Here is a 21,554-nt window from a genome sequence, read left to right as displayed (position 1 = left end):
GAAGACACACAGAATACAGTATGTGAGACTACAGTCAGTCAGCAGTACTAACAGCAATAATGTATCATGGCTATAAAAGGTACATACACTTTGATGATGTGTATCCATAATAATTGCCAGCAATTAGGTAATAAGGTAGTTCTGACTGCCACAATCTATCTCTGTAATGGCTACTGTAAGGCCCTCAACAAAGGGTGACAAATCCTACTGTGTGATGAGCCTATTAGCAAAATGGCAAGTTTGACCAAGACCAAGGCTATTGGAGTGAGCTATACAGTGTCACCATGTGCATATGCAAGTACTCTAAGAGCTGTCTCAGTTCTATACAGACCAGACACAATGACAATGCGTAATGATATGTGACAATTACTGATAAAGGAACAAGAGAATACTCTATCAATGCAGTAACTACACAGTTCAGACTCACAGGGATTTATATATGACAACATTGCAGGACAGTCTGCAATACATACAGGGAATGTGTAAAGTACTAGGTGCATAGGTTTATAAGATGATACTAGGCTAGTGGCCCAGATGTCCTCATAAGCCTAGCCCAGATGTTTGCCTATGTCCCTTCAAAGTCAGCACCTGTTTCTCCTGTCCAGCTTGGACACAGGTGGGATCCCAGGGGTGTCTTTTATGTTTCCCATGCCAGTCATCCAGCTTCTTCTTGAAGAAGGCTAGAGAGGTACTCTGCTAGACATGGGGAGGGAGTGTATTTTACAGACAGTGTATTATTTGAGACACAAGCCTATCCCGCCAACAAGTACTATTCATGTCACAGACCAGGTGAGGGCCTTGCATGCATGTTGTGCAAGTGGGGTTTGTCTTATGGATATGCATCCATCAAGGCTGGTTTGGGAATGGCCTTGCTAGCCAGACACACATCACCTATGATCAGTCTGTATGACAGTGATTAGAGAGACAGGGCTTTCAGCCTATCTGTATAGGATAGGTGTTGCAGACCCTGGATTTTCCTGGTCAGGAACATAGGTGGTCTCTTCAACCGATGCATGTGTTTGGCAAGGTATATGCCAAATGAGCCATTGTACTCAGTAATAGGTCTGCTAAGAGAGGAGTACAGGGATGCTATGGCCTCCTGGTTCCTGGATAACATACCTTTATTTGTGAAGTGGGCCATGTAGACAGCCTTCCATACAATGGTGCCAATGTGGTGGGAAACTCTCAGGTTACTATCAACCTTGGTGCACAAGTCGCCTCATGCCTGATTGCATGCTCAGTCCATTGTTATTACTGTCATAACTAGTGTGGATGACATCTACCACAACAGGGATAATGATACATTCCCTGGCATTCAGTTTGAAGCCATGCTTCTGGCACCAGTCATTAATTTGGGTGAGAGCCTCATGGAGGATGCTCACATCACTAGAGGGATGTAAGACAGTTGCCAGCTTGAAGTCATCTGTAAACCTGGTCAGCCATAGACCTGTGGTTTTGTCTTGCACCTCAGAACAGAATATTTGAAACATTAGAGCACCCCAGACAGATCCTTGGGGTACACCGCTCATTAACAGTCTACTACTAGGGGTGGCTTCCACTACTTTGACTGAATGGGTGCTATCATTGAGCCAGTTGGCTACCCATCTGGTAACATACAGGTTGATGCTTAGATGTGTAGACTTATGTATTATGGCTGACTGGGGATTATTGTCAGAGGCTTTGGCTAGGTGAAGGTAGGCAGTGTGCACTGTCTTCTCCTCGTCCATGTGTTTGTTTATCACTTCAAAGCAGTCAACCATGTTTAACAGGCCTGATCTCCCTTTGACAATACCAAACTGTGTCGACTCAAGTATTCTGAGGTTGCCAATGTCCCTGTTTATAAGGTCCTTGATAATGCCTTCCATGGTGTTGCATATCAGACTAGTTAGGCTGATGTGCATATGAGTGGCTCAGTCAGTGGATGCTCCACTTCTGTGTAGAGGGGTTGACAGTGGCTATCCTCCGTGCACATGGGATGACACCGGTGGTCAGGCTTTGTTGGCTACAGTGTGTTATGGAGGTGAGTGCTCATACCTGAGTTAATGTAGGACGCAGCCAGGGATGTTATCAGGTACCATGGAGACTTCAGTTTGTTGTCCTTCAGAGAGCATTACGAATCTGCTCCCTGATGACGAGGGGAGTGGGGCAGATGTTGTGCATGTCCTCCTTTACTGATGGGAGGACAGGGGGTGAGGATTCACTTACCCTGTCTACAGCGGGTTGGCTATATCTATGGCTTATGTGTATGTGGTGTTACTGACCACCAGTACAGAGCAAATTTGGGTGCTGCCTCCGAGATTGCAGACATATGTGAAGAAGGCCTTGTGATTGGCCTTGGTAGATGTGTCCAATTTGGACTCAAAGTTAGCATTACAGTAATTCACCTGTAACCTTATTTGCTTGTTCAGACAAAGGTGAGATTGCTTCCAATTTGGCACCTGCTCCTTCTTGCCCCTGTATAGCCAATATTTCTACCTATTATGGAGTTTGTATATTGCTGCTGTCCACCACAGAGGCTTACTCTTCCTTGAGGGAGATGATTTTGTCCAGTCAGGTATTGCTGAGTCCATACTGCTATGTAGGTTCTCATATAGATGTTTGGTGTAGGCTTGGACACAAAGTCATGACACAGTTAAACGCTTTTCTGATTTCAACTTAGTAATTATAATCAAACTACTAATTATTTCTGTTTCAAGACAGTACAACAACCTGTAGCTGTAGACATTTATGTCTCTTTGATGCACTGAAACTACAGTTACACATTTGTAAAACAAGTACAGCATATTTACCTGATGTTTTGCAACACATTTGTATGTTTGGGGCTTCCAGCTACTACTATTACTACATACATGTGGCAGGTAATACTTGATATACATTTCTGTTTTTTGTCAGTAAGGCATGCTGTGTTTACACTCTTGCAGCTCAGTCATACTCTCAGCCTGTTAGTGGAAGACATCTGGACAAGGCACACATAAATGGGGGGCAAAGGCCCCAAAATAATGACACTTTATACATATTGCTGTAACACACTTAGACAGTTTATAGCAAAGTGGGTTTTGCATTCACAGGAATATGCTGAAGGATATGATATCTGACATTCAAATGTATCCTCTTATGTTACGACTTCAGCCCTTACCGATTTGCTGGTGATTTGCCAGCTAAAACACAACTGTATGAGAAAATGACTACAAATATGAGGCAAACATGTGGTCAGTCTGCAAAACTCTGGACAGTTGAAACATATGAGCTCAGTATATAACATACAGTTCAACACACACTTCTGTGGTAGTTTTTTACTATGCACAAACTCTATATAGGTCTCTTACATATGTAAGACAAGCATATGTATCATAGTAGAATTCACAAGTGACATATGAATATTTACAACATCCCAGTTAGCTGGCCTGGTAGTGTCAGAGTCAGTATTTTACAACAGACTCTCCAGTAGTAGTCATATGTGAGCTGACCTTTGCTGGAGTGACTCAGGGGCCAGAGCTGTGATCTATGTCACTGCAGACAGAGCCAGCAGGGATGGCTGTAGGTGCTAGACAGCAACATATCAGTCCAGCAAGTCTTGTTGAGACCTATTGTTTAACTTCCTATTTCCAAATATTGCATACTCCCTTCTGCATCAAATTACATGCTTAATTGTTTGACATACCTGTTATAGTGGTGCAGATTTTTCTCACAGTAATGCAGACATGTAGGTTTCTGTAGTCACAGTCTGTCTGTACGCAGAAAGGTTCAGACCTGTTTTGCATAGGCAGCAGCTTGCCTTTTGTAGGTAATGCTCATGAGCAGGTGATGGCCTGTGCACCAGTTGGTGTATCCCAGTTGCTAACTGCATCCAGAACAGCTGTGTTGTCTTTCTCTTAGCCATTGGCATGGCAACACAGAGCTATAATTAAGTCCTTCATGTGGGCCTTGCCCCTTTTCCTTACCTGTGAGGAGGACATTATGGAGGTGTGGGAGCCACACCATCATGGAAGGTAGGAGGAAATACCTCTTAAAACAAGAAATGTGGAGAAAACCTAACAAAATGGGGGAGAAAGTTCCAGAATTAGGGACAGATTGTATGTACTGGTGTTATACAGTTAGGAAATTGCTAGATTAACAGGGTTTATCTGGACATGCATTTTCTGGATGATTTGAAGGCTGACACTGATATGTATATTTTTATTTATTTATTTATTTTACATTTGTTAACCGGGCTAGTCCAACTGGATACATGTCCATTTTCAGTGGAGGCCCGAGGAGAAAAGCTCCACTATCTAATGCATAATAACAAAAATACATTCAAAGTACATAGGTAATTTAAGACACAACTAAAACAGGGATTTAAAATTACATAGGGAATTAAGACACAAGTAAAACAGGCATATAGGCTTTCCTTTCAGTAAGTTCAAAAAGGTGAATACAGAGACTATCAAATTTCTACAGTACAGGTCAAAGTACATAGGTAATTTGAGATTCAACTAAAACAGGCATTCATAATTACATAGGGAATTTAAGACGCAACTAAAACAGGCATTTAGTCTATCTTTTCAGTAAGTTCAAAAGGTGAAAACAGAGACCATCAAATTTCTTCAGTACAGGTATATAAAATGTGAGACAGAAATAATTAAGTAGTTTAAAAGCAAAAGATAGAGTTACAAGAAAATTTTAGTTTGAAGTTGAGAGAGTCAATTTCTTAGGTAGAGATGAAAAATAAAATGGAGAAATAGAGTTGGGAGACAGTGCAAAGGATGCAGGAGAAGGTAGGAGGTACATGATCAGCTAGGGTTATTGCAAGAGCAAAGCCAGTGAGTGGTTAGAAAATGTTTCAGTTGAGTTTTAAATAGTGTGATAGAAGTTTGGGCTAAGAGGTCTGTAGGAAGTTGATTCCAAATTTTACCAACTGAGTTGGAAAATATAGAGTCACCTGCTGTATTCTTTGATAGAGAGGTTTGAATCAGTATTTTATTGGAAGAGCATAGGGTTTTTAGGTTGTTATAGGGTTTTATCAGGGTGGAGAGCATTGGTATCTTTTCTGGGTGGTGAAGGGCTGTATGGGCAGTTGTAAGCTGATAGTATTGAATTAGGTGAGGTAACTCCAGCCACCCTAGGTTAAGGAGGTTCAGGCAGTGATGTGTTTTATATGGAGAGGAAGTGGCAAATTTGGCAATGTTGTTATAGGCTGTTGTAAGCCTATTGATGTTATGTTTAGAAAGATTAGTATATATGGGGGATGCATATAGTAGAGTAGAGATAAGATATGTTCTGGCTATGGTAGTTCTTGCTTCAGGAGTTAAGAAAGATTTGATTCTGTAGAGAGAACCTATTTTTTTGTTAGTTGCTTTTATGAAAGAGTTGATATGAAAATCAAATTTTAGTAGGTTGTCGATAGTAACTCCTAGAAGTTTGGTTGTTTGGTCAGGATAGATAAGGGTGCCATTGTTAGAAGTAAGTGTGAAACTAATAGGGGGAGACAGGTGTGTAGGTGAGAAGAGGAGAAGTTTAGTTTTCTTAGGGTTTAAGAGAAGGCAGTGATTGGAGAACCATTGTTCTATGGTGGTAAAAGTTTTTTGAGTAAGTGAGTGGAGGTCAGCTTGGGTTGTGGCAGAGCAGATGATGGTGGTGTCATCGGCGTACTGAATGCAAGTAGTTAGTGGGGTGGCTAGATACAGGTCATTAATAAAGATGGAAAATAAAAGAGGACCTAAGATGGAGCCCTAAGGTACTCCTAAAGTGGTAGGGAGAAGTTCGGAAAGATTGTTGTTCCATAAAACAGCTTGTTTCCGATTCTGAAGATAGGAAGTAAACCAGCTTAAAGCAAGATTATTGAGAGAGAGAGATTTTAAACAATGTAGGAGGAGTTGGTGATTCACCATGTCAAAGGCTTTTGACAGGTCTACAAAGAATGCAGATGAAAGAAGATTGTTATTCCAGTTTATATTAATGGAGTCCATGAATGATAATAAGGCTGTTGTGGTGCTATGGTAGGGATGAAAGCCATGTTGGCAAGTAGCTAGAAGGTTATTAGATAGGAGGTGATTTAAAAGCTGTTTGTGGATGCATTTCTCCATTATTTTAGCAATAGGAGATAGCAGTGCTATAGGGCGGTAGTTCGAGTACTCAAATTAATCGCCCCCTTTGAAGAGAGGGATGATGTGGGAGATTTTCCAGAGTGAGGGTATAGTACTTTCTTTTATGGTTCTGTTGATTAGAATAGAGATAGGGTAGGCAATAGCTTTAGCACCTAGCTGGAGATATTCCGCTGGCAATTTGTCAGCTGAGGGGGTTGAGGGTTTGAGTTTCTTTTTTTTTTTTTCAAAACAGGTTTATTGTTTTAACATATAAGAGAAATATCATAACAATTTTATACAAGTAATTAAAAATAGGTATTATTATAATATTCAACAAAACAACTAAAGTATTTACAAAGACATCCACTACAATCAGATCAATTAATTAAACTAAAATACCGTGCTATTGAAATTAGAATTTTTTTATCAAATTTTGTAAATTATCCCATACAATATAATATGATGTTTTTCTAGATGTTCTCATTCTAATTGTACTTATTTCCATATGGCACATTATATTCATAACATTTTAAATTCATTGAACGAAGGAGGTGTATCTGAAATCCAATTTCTAGTTATTATTTTCCTGGCCACTGCTAGGATAGACCATAACAAGGGAAGCTTAATCTTTTAACACATTGAGGTACAGGTGTGTTGAATAATATAAGAGACTTAGAAATAATGAAATTATCTGTAAAAAGAGCCTGCAAAATTCATTAATTGACTTCCAGTATTCTTTCAACTTCATACAGTCATAAAACATATGAGCCCAGTCAGCATTAATTTCTACATTACATCTCTTACATAGATTATCTTTATTATTTATTTTATTCATCATCAAAGGTGTATAAAAAGATCTATGTAAAAATTTCCATGTATAAAGTCTCCAGACAATGGCAGATGTAGTTCTATAAGCAGATTCCAATATATATTGTTTATCTTGTTGAGTTGGTGGGTCCCCATTAATAGAGGTGAAATAATTCCAGTATGAATCTACACTGTAAAAAGTTTCTTGTCTGATAATTTTATGTATATATGAAAGTTTACCTTTATCAGAAACTTTATGCTGTAAATTTAATATCAAGTAATCAATCAGTTTTGGAATAGATTCTTTAACTGTTATAGACATTAGATCTATTATATCAATGAGATGTTGTCTAAAGATCTGAACCTCTAACCAGCAAGTTTCTCTTAGATCAAATTCTTGTTTTAAGAAATCTAGATTTTTAACTTTATTATCAGATATCAGCTGATACCAGTACTTTAGATCATTATCTATAGCTAAATGAGCTCCTTCAGAAGTAGATGACATAAGCATACCCTGAGTATACATTATAGGGAATACAATAAAATTCCATTCCCTATACTTAGGGTGCATGAATATAAAGTTACGATAACTAATAATAATATTTGATGGGTAACAAACCATATGTTTAGGTGTAATAGGTGAAGTACAAAATCCCTTTAGCAACCACAACATGGAGTTATTTACAATCATATTTTTATGTGTTAAGGAGATTTTCATGAAGTGCATACTAATTAGCTCCCAATAATCTTTCCATTTTGCGATATATGACTGATCTATTAATAAAGTAATAACTTTTATAATAGAAGAGATAATATATAAATTAAAGTCTGGAAAAGAAATACCCCCTTGAGACCAGCTTTTAGTATGTTTCTTTAATGCAATCCTAGGTCTATTAGGTGCCCATAAGAAATTTAACATTAGTGTATTCAGTTTCTTGATAATTATTTTTGTAGGTGAAAGTATTATTGATTGTATTAAGTATAAAATCTTGGGGAATATTACCATTTTAATAATTGTAAGTCTCTCCTCCATAGTAAAAAACATATTATTCCAGGTATTAAAAAGATTTTGTATATTAAGAAAACAGGTATTATAGTTATTATATATAATAGATTTAATATCTTTAGATAGTATTATACCTAAATAAGTTATCTGACCTGAATTGGGTACATATTTAGTAAAATCACTAATGAGAATATTTTTTCGTGTATATATAGGTAGTATTTTAGTTTTTTCTTCATTGAATATTAAACCAGAAATACTTTTAAAATTCATCATTTTATCAAATAAAGACTGCATAGAAGAATTAGATCCTGCTGATGTAATTAGAACATCATCTGCAAAAAGTTGAATTTTTGATGTTGTATTTTCGTCTATTTCAAAACCCTCTATGTCAGTACTTTTCCTAATCAAATTAGCCCAAGGCTCCATTACTAAAGTGAATAATAGTGGAGAAAGTGGACATCCTTGCTTTGTACCTTTAAGAATGGGTATTTTTGTGAAACATATGTTCCTACCTTAATATAAGCCAGCGTTCCTTTGTATAAATGCTCAATTAAATTTACAAATGCATCAGAGAAGTTTGTGCATTTCAGTAAGGTAAACAGATAGTCCCAACTTACTGAATCAAATGCTGAACCTATATCAAGACTAATAAGTGTTAAATCTTTATTTTTCCTATTTGCAAAATCAATTAATGTTAAAGTTCTTCTTATATTATCAAAAGTATTTCTATTTACAATGAAGCCCGTCTGATCTATATCTATAATGCCGTGGATGATTGTCTTCAATCTATCAGCAAAAATACTCATAAACATTTTATAATCAACATTAAGTAATGAGATGGGTTGATATGAAGAACATCTAGTTGGATCTTTATTAGGTTTTAAAATTGGTGAAATAAATGTATATTGCCAAGATGGGGGGGTTATTAACTCAGTTTGGGCCAAAATAAAAACCTTATGTATTAATGAATATGTAGTTTTAGAAAGGATTTTATATATCTCTGGTATAATACCATCATTACCCGGTGATTTGTTTGATTTAAGCTTATTTATTTGTGTAATAACTTCTGTGTATGAAATACTCTTGTCCAATAGTTTAATCTGTTGTTTATTAAGCTTTTTATTCATGTTTGTGGTTATAAACTCCTTTATTTTATCTTTAGGTTCCATGTTAATGTTGTTATGGTTAATCTTGTGAAAGTGATTTCTAAATTCATCCAGTATTTCTGGTATACTAGAAACATTCTTCTTTTTCCTTAGAGAAAAGATTTCTTTGATATGGTTTTGTTTATTCAATCTTTTTGTTTTATTTTTAAGTCTATGTAAGTATTTGGGGCTTATTGAATAAGACAAAAACTTATATTTCTCTAAAGTTATTTTAACTTTATGAGTTAAAATTTCTTTGTATTTCTCATTTAGTTTGTTTATTTCTTCAATAACTTTCTTGTCCATAATATTTTCTTTATTATTATGTTTATAAGAGTCTAATTTACTTTGAATATCTAACAATTCCTTATGCCAAGATTTCCTTTTATTATTATACCATCTGATACTTTGTCCATATAGATATGATTTTAAGGCATCCCAAACATAGACAATGGAGACTTCAGGAGTATTATTTATGTCTAGAAAATGTTGTACTTCTGAAAGTATATATTCTTTATAATCTTTTATCTGAGTTAAGTATGCTGGTATCCTTTTGATCTGAACATTATGAGTATTTTTTATCATGAATTCAAAAACAATTGAGTTATGATCAGATATAGGACATGAAATGATTTTGGAATTAATTAAATCTGTTACCATCTGGTTAGAAATAAAGACCCTATCTATTTTTGAATAAGTTTTGTATCTGTTAGAAAAAAGGTGTATGGTAATGATTTTGAATCTATCTGATTATTAATATCATTCAAATGATAAGAATTAGCAAAATCATTTAAATGTTTTGCATTAGATGTAATTCTTCTTTTCCTTATAGTGGTAGTATCACTTTCATGTAGTATACAATTAAAATCACCAGCTAAAATAATATCCCCTATAGAGAATGATATGATCTTATCAATATGATGTTTCACTGTATTAATACCAATTCCAGGTATCCAATATACATTAATTAAAGTGTAAGTCTTCCCATTAATTTGTATTGTAACCATACAAAACATTCCTTTGTCATCCTGATAAGATTTAATGGTTTTAGGAATGGGCATACTTTTATTCCATAAAATAGCCACTCCTCTGTTTTTCTGAGTGTGCTCTGAACTAACCAATACTGTATACTTATTAGTGGCTAGTTTATCAATATCTTTTTTCAAGAGATGGGTTTCTTGCAGGAAGACTAGATTGGCCTTGTGTAAATTAATGTATCTTATTAGGCTTGCCCTTTTACACGGATTATTCAATCCATTAATGTTTAAAGAAATTCCTTTTAAAGATGTCATTTGGCATTTTAAAACTCAAGAATCTTATGATCGAAATAACAAATAACAAGATAAATAATGTTACATCTCCTCTTTTAGGTGTACCTTTAAATATAGCTGTATTAATTAAATCTCTTATGGGATTTTGTATAGGATTCAATTTTGTTTGTAGTGACAATGAGTGTACAAAATATATTGTGGATGTCAAAACTATATACATATAACAATGAACAAGTGAAAATAATGTAAGGATTAAACCTTGCATCCAGCCTGGAGTTGAAAACTCCAACTTAGAGTAGTATTTACTACTCAAGTTAACCCCCTACCCTAAGCAGCAGTACCTCAGCTACCACCTTATCAATTTAATACTAGTTATATTTAACTGAGGTTAACAGTTTTCAATTCAATTATCTATCAAGACAAAACTACACATTTGGTAAAACAGCATCATATAAACTAAAATAAACTTTTTTTTTTTTTTTTTTTTTTTTTAAAACTGTTCATACTACTATATAGATCTATGTAATATATAACACTTGTATTCAAATAGCATTCAAATAATCTTGATGTTAGAAATCAAGTGGAGAGAAAATTAGGTTCTAACATTCATTTAAATCAAAAACTTTGGCTAATATGATTCAGACATTACATATATTAAGATGCATCTATTTTCTGTCATGTGAATACTATTAACAGCTTCCAAAAAAAATCTTGAATTGTTTGTATATGAGCATTTACTTAAACTCATTATTGTCAATAAAGTAAAATATTGTATTCATAAAAATTATTATAAATCATATTGCATAGTTATGCAAATTCTCAGAGAAACACTTGCATTATTAAAAAAAAAAAGCCATCACACACATACACACAGACACACACACACACACACACACACACACACACACACACACACACACACACACACACACACACACACACACATATACATATATATATATCTGATCTCACTGGGTTGTGTCTTTGTTGAGCACTATCCTACTTGCTGTCCCTAGAATAAATCTGTCTGCTTTATAGAAAATAATGCACAGCAAACACATTTTAGTAACCAGATTTTACAATCATGCTAACCTACTGCTTTAAGATATATCACATGACATTTCTTCCAGAATAGAATTATAAAATTGTTTATGCTTGTCAATCAGATGAATTAAATGAATTATAATAAAGTATATGTTTGGAACAGAAGTTTTTAACACAGATTATTATGCTGCTGTTAAGTAGATTTTCAAAAACATTTAAATAAATGTTTCATTTTCTATGCCTTCTAAAATAAGACATTTACTTACTACAAGAAACTACATCATTTAAACTCATTATAACTGACATATTTTATGAATAGAGTATTTTTCCTGAATCTGTGGTGTGTCAGTATGATAACTAGGTCAGAGGTTATACTAGCTGCTTTCAGTTTCTCTGTGAGAATTCGGTGTGTTGAAGCTTTTGAAGTAGTTCATGGACACTGTGCATGAGACAGCCCACATCCCAGATTGTCTCCCTTAACATTTTGGCGGGAAACTTATTAAAACTTGTGACAAACATTCATTTTGTCAATAGAGTAAAATATTGTATTCATAGAAATTATTATAAATCATATTGGATAGTTATGCAGATTCTCAGAAACACTTGCATTATTATATAAAAAAAAAAAAAAAAAGCCATCACACTCACACACACACATACACATACATACACACACACACACACACACACACACATATATATATATATATATATATATATATATATATATATGATCTCACTGAGTTGTGTCTTTGTTGAGCACTATCCTACTTGCTGTCCCTAGAATAAATCTGTCTGCTTTATACAAAATAATGCACAGCAAACACATTTTAGTAACCAGATTTTACAATCATGCTAACCTACTGCTTTAAAATATATCACATGACATTTCTTCCAGAATAGAATTATAAGATTATTTATGCTTGTCAATCAGATGAATTAAACGAGTTATAGTAAAGTATATGTTTGGAACACAAATTTTTAACACAGATTATTATGCTGCTGTTAAGTAAATTTTCAAAAACATTTAAATAAATGTTTCATTTTCTATGCCTTCTAAAATAAGACATTTACTTACTACAAGAAACTACATCATTTAGACTCATTATAACTGGCATATTTTATGAATAGAGTATTTTTCCTGAATCTGTGGTATGTCAGTGTGATAACTATGTCAAAGGTTATACTAACTGCTTTCAGTTTCTCTGTGAGAATTCTGTGAGTTGAAGTTTTGAAGTAGTTCATGGACACTGTGCATGAGACAGCCCACATCTCAGATTGTCTCTCTTAACATTTTGGCGGAAACTTATTAAAAACTAGTGACAAACATTCATTTAGTAGTGTAAATGTATGTAAACATGACAAAACCTTCACAATGTATTCCACAGACCATTACAGCCTCTTACTTCTTTTCAGAAAGAGAAACAAATTGAATCACAGCTTGCCATTAAATCTTCAGATATTTTGACTGGTTATGAAACAAAACATTATAACTGACATATTTTATGAATAGAGTATTTTCCTGAATCTGTGGTGTGTCAGTGTGATAACTATGTCAAAGGTTATACTAACTGCTTTCAGTTTCTCTGTGAGAATTCTGTGAGCTGAAGCTTCTGAAGTAATTCATGAACACTGTGCATGAGACAGCCCACATCTCAGATTGTCTCTCTTAACATTTTGGCGGGAAACTTATTAAAAACTAGTGACAAACATTCATTTAGCAGTGTAAATGCATCTAAACATGACAAAACCTTCACAATGTATTCCATAGATCATTACAGCCTCTATGTAAGTGAAATTAAGCCCAAAATTACCAACAAGCAATAAAACTCAACATTCTTCTCCCAACTCAATTTTCATACAAATCCTATTATTCACTGTGCCCACACAATCAAAAGCATTTCTATATATTAATAAAGAAAAGAAAAAGAGAGTAGAAAATAAAAGGGAGTGAGGCAGAAATAAAAAAAATGTAAGAGAAAGCTGTAAGAAGTATATACAATGGAATGTTACTTACTGTTTATATTAATAGAGTTAGAAATAAAACATATTATTTACTCTTATTTAGTTCTGATTATTATTAGTTAAAGCATAACAGATTATTTACAAACAAGCATAGGCAGTATAATCAAGAAAGTATAATTAGAAATAGCATTTGAAGAACTTATAAAAACTTTTACAAGGACTAAATATGTTATTATTCTATTAATGATATTTTCATTACTGTTCACTCCCTGCCCTCCCCCACCCTTTACCCAATACATAATCTAAATAGAATGTCATTGTTTAAACAAAGAAAATAATAAAAGGAGAAGGAAAAAAAAAGGTAAAGATAAAAAAATGTTTCAAATTACTAACCTTACTTCTTTTCAGAAAGAGAAACAAATTGAATCACAGCTTGCCATTAAATCTTCAGGTATTTTGACTGGTTATGAAACAAAACATTTCTTTGCACATAGAGAATAACTTTGATTAAATCTTTTCCAAAATATTTGTGGCTTTCTGGAAATGCAGGAACTATATTCAAAAAGATTAATAATGAACTAAAATGATGACAGAGAAAAAAAACATATAACAAATCATTTGTTTTTTAGTCTCTTCTTCTTCTCTGAAGTCTTCCACGAAGCTTCAGTTGCCAATCTCTTTAATGAAGAACTAGCACATTCAATTTCTTCTATTTTATCCAAAATCCTTTTTTCTTTGACAAACAGTAAAGCAGAGTCTAAATCATCGAAAACCTTAGGACCATCAGGAAGGAAGATTTTAAGCTTGGCAGGAAACAGAAGGTATGTTTTAAACTGTGATTTTTTAAGCTCCCTTATTAGTGGCAGAAAAACTTTTCTTTTAGCTATTACCAAGGAAGAATAGTCATTGTCAAAACGCACAGTTGTCTCATTAATCTTAACAGGAGCTTTAGCCCAAGCAGATTTAAGAACCATCTCTTTATCAAAAGATGATAGAAATCTAACTATAACTGATCTAGGATATTTTTTGTTAGAGTTAGTATTAGCTATAGATCTATGTGCTCTTTCAATACCAAAAGAGAATGCTTCTGTTAAGTCTAAAGTTTTAGGGAGCCAAGTTGTTAAAAAAGAAGTAATATTGTTACCTTCAATATTTTCTGGCAGTCCAAAAATCCTAATGTTATTGCGCCTAGATCTATTTTCCAGGTCATCCAGCTTTGTTTGTAAATGTGTATTTTGTTTCAGCAGAAACTCAATGTTGATTTCCTCTTCTTGGATTCTATTTTCCATGTCATTCACAGCTTCTTCTATGCCTGTCATCTGGATCTTCTGTTGTTGCAAGTCTGTATGTAACAGGTCTATTTGTTTTGTAGTCATTTCTATGAAGGTGTCAATTTTAGTATCCATTTTATCCATTTTATCAGTAAGTTGCTGGATTATAATTATCAGAGACTGAAGTTCTTTCTTGATGCTGGAGTCTTGAGAATTTGTCTTACTGGAACTCATTTCAGACTGATAAACTGACAGGAAAATTTCCACAGTGATTTCTGACAGGAATATTGTTAAGATTTCCTTTCTTTTTTAGATATAGTTCAAGAACTATATAAAACAAATGTATTTAGAAAGAAAATTACTTCAAAAATTAATTTTTTAAGTAATTAATTCCTGTCAGTGTAATGAAATTGGTGGAGCTGAAGAAATCTGCTGCTATCCTGTGTTCATCCTTGGCCACCGAGGGTTTGAGTTTCTGAAGTAAATTAAGAATATAGGAAATAGGTATGGGTTTAAGTTGAAATAGAGGTGGAGGCATATATGACATACATCTCAACTGTACAGATTTCATCAGAATGTCTAAAGGTTTGCCTTTTATGTTTGTTCTGTTCCTCAAACAATTTTTGTTTTTGGCAAATCACTAGGATAATCTGAGGATTGACATCACTAAATAATGACATCCATTTATTTTTAGACTTCATATCCTTCAGAAAAAGTTATTTAACCACAAACCCTGTAACTTCAGCAACTTTTTCAGTTTACAACACCATTATTTAAGATATATCCCTATTTTTGGACCTCTGTCCCCGAAGTATGTCAGGCTGTTTCCAGATATCTTGCACTAAGAGGTTCAGAGGTATGATGTATAATTATTTAGTGACAGCACTCCTGATATCATCCCAGGGATTTAGCAGAATCCTAGAAATGTTATGAGGAAGTGGCCATAAATATGGTCCCAAACCCTGGACATTCTGTGGAAATCTGCACAGCTGAGAGTTAGGTATGTCTAGCCATTGTTAACAGGCTGTCAAAGATTGTGTAGCAGTGTAGTGTGTAATGTTTTGCTGGGTAAGTAGGGAGAGGGGCAGTTTGACTGCCATAGATCCTTTCTATCTGACTGTGCATGCTGCTACAGTTGCTGGTGGTCTATCAGCTGTATATGTTTGTAGGGGCAGACTGAGATATGTGCCTTAAAACCTCAGGATTCCAACTACACTGTGACTTGGGGCAGTATATGTAAGAGTAGTGTGTGACTAGAAATCAGAATATGTTTGTTATGGCAAATCACTGGGATTATGTGAGCATTGTATGACAATTATTTGTGTTTCAGATTTGAAATATATCAGAAAATATATGTTAAAACAAACCGTGATACTCTAGCAACTTTCTAAGTTTATAAAGTCCATATTTAAAATCTGTCCCTATTTTTTGGCCTTTGTCCCCCCACTTTGTCAGCCTTTGTGTAGATATCTTGCACTAAGAGGTTGATATATAATATATGTGTGTGTGTGTGTGTGTGTGTGTGTGTGTGAGTGTCTGTGTGTGTATATACATACACACATATATATATATATATATATATATATATATATATATATATATATGTGTGTGTGTGTGTGTGTGTGTGTGTGTGTGTGTATATATATATATATATATATATATATATATATATATATATATATATATATATATATATATATATATATATATATATATATATATATATATATATATAAAACATTACTAATTCCACAGGTTTTTCCCTAATGTTAGATGACCATCCTGCATGATATATTTAGCGAAACATTAATAATTCTCCCAGCTCATGTGGAGTAGTGGTAGCTGCTGTGACTGGAATGCATAAGGTCGTGGGTGTAAGACTTGTTAGGGATGTGTGTTTTGACTGTAATGCATGATATGTTTATAAAAGCATTACAAATTCCAACAGCTTAGATGGTGTAGTGGTACGTTGCTGTGATTGTAGTGCACGGGATCCTGAGGTCGTTACTTGGTAGGGCTGATTGTTTTGTTGCTGGGCAGAACAAGGGCTGATTGAGACAGAGTGATTAAAGCACTTTTAAGCAGTTGTAAGTGGATTTGCACAGTTTTGTGCAATGCTAAGCGATGCCCGGAGGTGCTTAGTCCTGCTTGGCTTCACTTAGTGCTGCTTATTCCTGCTTAAACCCACACTAATTTCAAATAAAGAAAAGATAAAAAGGGTGATAGGAAAGTGGTGAAATGGGGCAAGCAGGGGTAAAACATTAGGAAAAGCAGCTAGGGATGTGCAGGATGGTTGTAGGAAAGGACCATAGCTCTACATTTCTTCTGCAGCAACATCTGTGACTGATGTGGAAAATTTGGAATTTACAGCCTCACACCCCACAGGGAGGGGTATTGGCAACATACATTTGTAGAGTAATTTGAGTGTAGATTGATTTACATCACCATACATGGGGACGAAATGTAGAGCTATACATGGGACAATGATTTTTTTGTGGGACAGATGCCTTTTTTTAAGATGAGAGTGGGATGTATGTTTGGGGAGGTAGGTTGGGTAGGATAGGTTGCATTCGCAGACAGACAAGACATACAAGACAGCAGACAGGGTTGGTAGTTATACAACACATGAGGGGGTAAACACCTTAAACAGGGAGGGTGGTTGGGAATCAGAGCTCCCAAATGGATACAGTGGAACTAAAATCCCCACCCATGGACAGTCACCTCTGCACCTTCATGGCCCCAGTAGGTGGCTGTGCTGGGGGCTGGACAACAGGAGCAGGTTGCCCCTTAAGGTGTGCCAGGTGGTCCTCCATCTGGCTCAGCCGTCCATCCAACTCTGAGTGGATGACACTGTCATACCTCTCAACCTGGAAACATCAAAAATCTGGACAAGGCCCATGAAAAATAGGTACAAATCTGTACGCTGATTAACATCTAATTTGCATATATAATTATTTAACCCCACCCACCCCAATGGAATTGTGGGATACCAACTTTCAAACGCACACTGAAGAACAAACAACCAAAATATGGCACCAGAGTTCCCCTGCAGCCATTCCAATGTTCCATTACTTGGCTATTTCACCCCATTTACCATAAACACTAATGTGTGCATACTGCATTACTTCTACAATGATTATTTGGATTTTATTTTTACATTTTGCAGTACAATAATGCACAAACACTAACAAACATCTGATAAACAAAGCAATACTGTCTCACCATGAAAATAGACTTGGCATTAAAACTTCTCTGCCCTTGAAAGTCACATTAATTGAAACAGCATTGAAACCCACACCACATCCAAAGAAAATATATCTGGCCAATGGTGGATAAAGAATACCTTTGAGCTGTTTTCAAATCATTGGCCCCTTGCACACAAAACAAGAAACATACATGTGTTCTTTTCTTTGATACACCTTCCTGACTTTATTAAGTTATATTCCTTGTATAATACAGCACACTTGTTAGACAGAGCACATTTTAAATGTATTGTCTGAACATTTTTCCAGTAGGCTATACTGTAGACAATGAAACAAAATGCATGAACCAGTAATGACAAAACTGCCCAAAGAGACACACTACAATCAAAGAAGCACACTGCAACTGCTTCCACAAAATAAAGTCATCTAAGCCCCAGTCCTTGTTCACCTATTCAGTCTCCTTAACTACTGCTCATCTCCCCCACTCAGCCCTACACTCCATTTTTGCTTCCTCACTCCCGTACATCTCACATATCCATCCTTCTTCCCCCTCGCTCCTTTCCCTCCCACCAAATCCAGAATGCTCCTTCACCCTCACTCAGCTCTTCCCTTACAACTTTTCTTCTTTTGTATCCTCTGTACTGTAAACAGCTGTAGTGAGACTTTGGGACAGATAAACTCTGTACGACTGAGTGTCACATTCATGTACAGTCAGTCCTATGATTTGTTTTACACAGAGAATACCTCTTTGCATCAGTTGGTTGAACCAAAAAAATGGTCCCTACAGACCAGTCTTCTACTTTGTCGAACAAACAAAAATACATAAAATAAAGAAAGAAATATGCCAGATGACTACCAAAAGAAAACAAAAATGTCTGGAACAAAAACTGATGAGAGATGAACTAAAGAGCAAGTAGATAATACAAGTAAAAGATGTTAGAGATAGATGCCAGTTAAAAACAAAATGACTCTGTGAGAGAGGAACTAAACACTGGTAAAGCAGGTAAGATGTGTAATAATTTGACAAGTATGTGAAATTCAACATAGTTAAAAAAACACCATCCATTGCTGTGACTGTTAACATTTAATAAAAGTTAACACATGAGGTTCATACTACTGTTCGTACCCTTACAACCTCAGCATCTTGTGTCAGCGTATCTCCATACAGAATACAGTACAGTAAGGACACCCTACATCTGCTGTCAAGTGAACATCAAGAGTATACTACAGTTCTGTTAGTGGAAACAGTATTTTTAAATTCTTTCCATCAATGTTATTTTGCATTGTTTGTTACTGTGTAATTGCACCTCTCAGTATGTGCAGCTACATTAAAAATCAAATAATGCAGGTTTTGTTTGCACTAACTCGATAACATTTCCTTCTTGTTTAAAAACAGAATGACTCAGTCCTTTTGACTGAAGACTGAGCAAGACAGGAAGCCCTTTTTTCCTTCCCTTTCCATCAACTGTCATTACAACAGTCACACACAATCTTCCACTTCTCAGAAAGAAAGAAAAAATGCGTATGGGATGGACATAAAATGCTGGGGGTGGGAATCCAGATCTAACATTCAGTGGTATGTCCGTGTTTTCTGTAACTTTGATCACATACTTATAACTAGAACCACGCCTTCATTCCAGAGCTTACTATTAGCTTACACATTGTTCTTCTAGTCTATTGCAGTTTAACAAATAAGTGAAACATAAAAGGTACAAAAGATGACAGATAAACGGACACAAATTCAGGTAGCCCCTAATTAACAGTCACAAAACACATCTCATACATGTCAAAAGTGCCAGAAAGACTGATTACATTTTCACCCTCCACCTCCACTGTCAAGCCCACTAAGTGCACTACACTAGTCATCACCTTTCAGATATTTAACACACCCATAAAGTTACCAAAGTTACTAAAAATGTACTGTATGCAAAGCATTTCTGGATTTACTTAAGGTATTGCAATTGTTCTTCTTGAAAAGTCTCAGAATTATGAAATAGTAAAGATTCTTTTTCTTGTAGGATAGTGCACTCATTCTAACCTTCTGAAACAACATTTTTACAGAATCATCACAGTATGTTTGTGTGAATCAGTGAGATACTTTTTCAATTTGGCCTTTAGTGATGTTTAATTCAATGTCATCTTGATTTTGCATTTCTCCATTGCTGTTCTTTTCAGCAGATTTTTACTCTGTCAAGTTTTGTTAGAATGTGTAGTTTCAGTATATGTATTGAGGGTTTTGCGTTAAGAAGACCCCATCCCTGACTGTCTTCCTTGACTCATATCTGTAGTAGACATTTGATGTGTGCAGGAAGCACCAGCATATTAATTTAATTTATTCAATGATGACAGAATATCACACTTCATTCATGCAGTGGAAGTAATTAAAACATGGGTGAAAATATATTTTCAGCTTCTGCATTTTCTTTTATGGTGTTGAATGATTTTTATTTTCAGATATATTTTCTGTCATGCTTTACTAGAACTTATCTGTCTCACTGCCTCCCTCTTTATTTTATTTTGTTGTTGCAGCTTAATTCTCCTCCACCAACCCCCATCTTTTTGTAGGTAACATCAAACATGGGATAAGTAATATGGATAAAAAGGTGTATTATATGGAAGTGAATGATAAAATAATCTGGAAAAAAAGACAAACAGTTTGAACTTCTAAATTCTATGATCCAAAAACAAAATGTTGATATAGACTATTTAGAAAAAAGTTTAAATGTCATACAAGGAAGACTGGGGGAGCAAGAAAATCATGATGCTTTTTTGCTAAAACTAAATAACTGGCTACAGGATAAGGTAGATAACCTAGCAAACTAGGAAAAAAGAAATAATGTGAGAATATTTGGTGTGCCTCAGAAAATCGAAGGATAAAATATGATTACTTTCCTCACCACTTAGATTCCAAAAGTGTTAAACCTTCAGGAGGTAATATGCTATATAGACAGCCCATAGACGTCTCACAAACCTTCAGATAAGGAAGGAGTCCTTCCAAGGCCTATAATTAGCAAATTCATCTCACATCTAAATAAAGTGCTTGTTAGAACTCTTTGGGAAAACCACCACTGGAAGTTGGTAGTTCTGTAATGACTTGACATTGCTGTATTTTTAATTCAGAGTTTTAAAGGTTTGTTTTGATATTGGAATGCTGCTACAATCTTCTTGGTTTGTTCTGCATTTAGTGTTATGGCTGGAGAGGGTCTGTCACAGGACACTTTACTTTATCTCACCACACACCAAATTACTAAGGATTTAACCATTCTCACTCAACAGATTGCTTCTGCTGTTTCTGGAGCCATTTTTGATGGATATTTGACTATAAGCCAGGTGGGCTTACAGACATCGACAGGCCACATTGCTTCTGGTTTTGCTGCCTTTGCACCATGAGAAACCTTTCTTAACTTTCTTGGAGGTAACAACAGCTCCAATCTGGATGGTAATAGAGTTTCTCCATCATTCAGCTTGCTGGATTTAGTGCTTAAAGATGTGGCAAACCCCTTTTCTGCTTGCATTAATGGTGGAAGCAATGCAGTAAGTAGCAGCTAGTTTATTAGTACAAACAGTGACTTTGTTATGTGCAAAAATTACATTTACAAGTTGGAGCATTGCACTAATAAGTTCATTTCTTTGCAATATGAGAGTCTTTATTTAGAAGAAAATATTGCTCATTCAATTGTTCCACAAGATTTAAGGGTTTTTAAATTTCCTAACGGTGTTAAACAAGGGGATCCCCTTTACACTGAATCGGTTTCCCTATTTAACAATACTGGACTA

This window comes from Protopterus annectens, chromosome 5.part0 (assembly GCF_019279795.1).
Source record: "Protopterus annectens isolate FY-2018-M chromosome 5.part0, PAN1.0, whole genome shotgun sequence".
In the NCBI taxonomy this organism is placed as follows: domain Eukaryota; kingdom Metazoa; phylum Chordata; order Ceratodontiformes; family Protopteridae; genus Protopterus; species Protopterus annectens.
Note: the sequence above shows the minus strand (reverse complement) of the source record.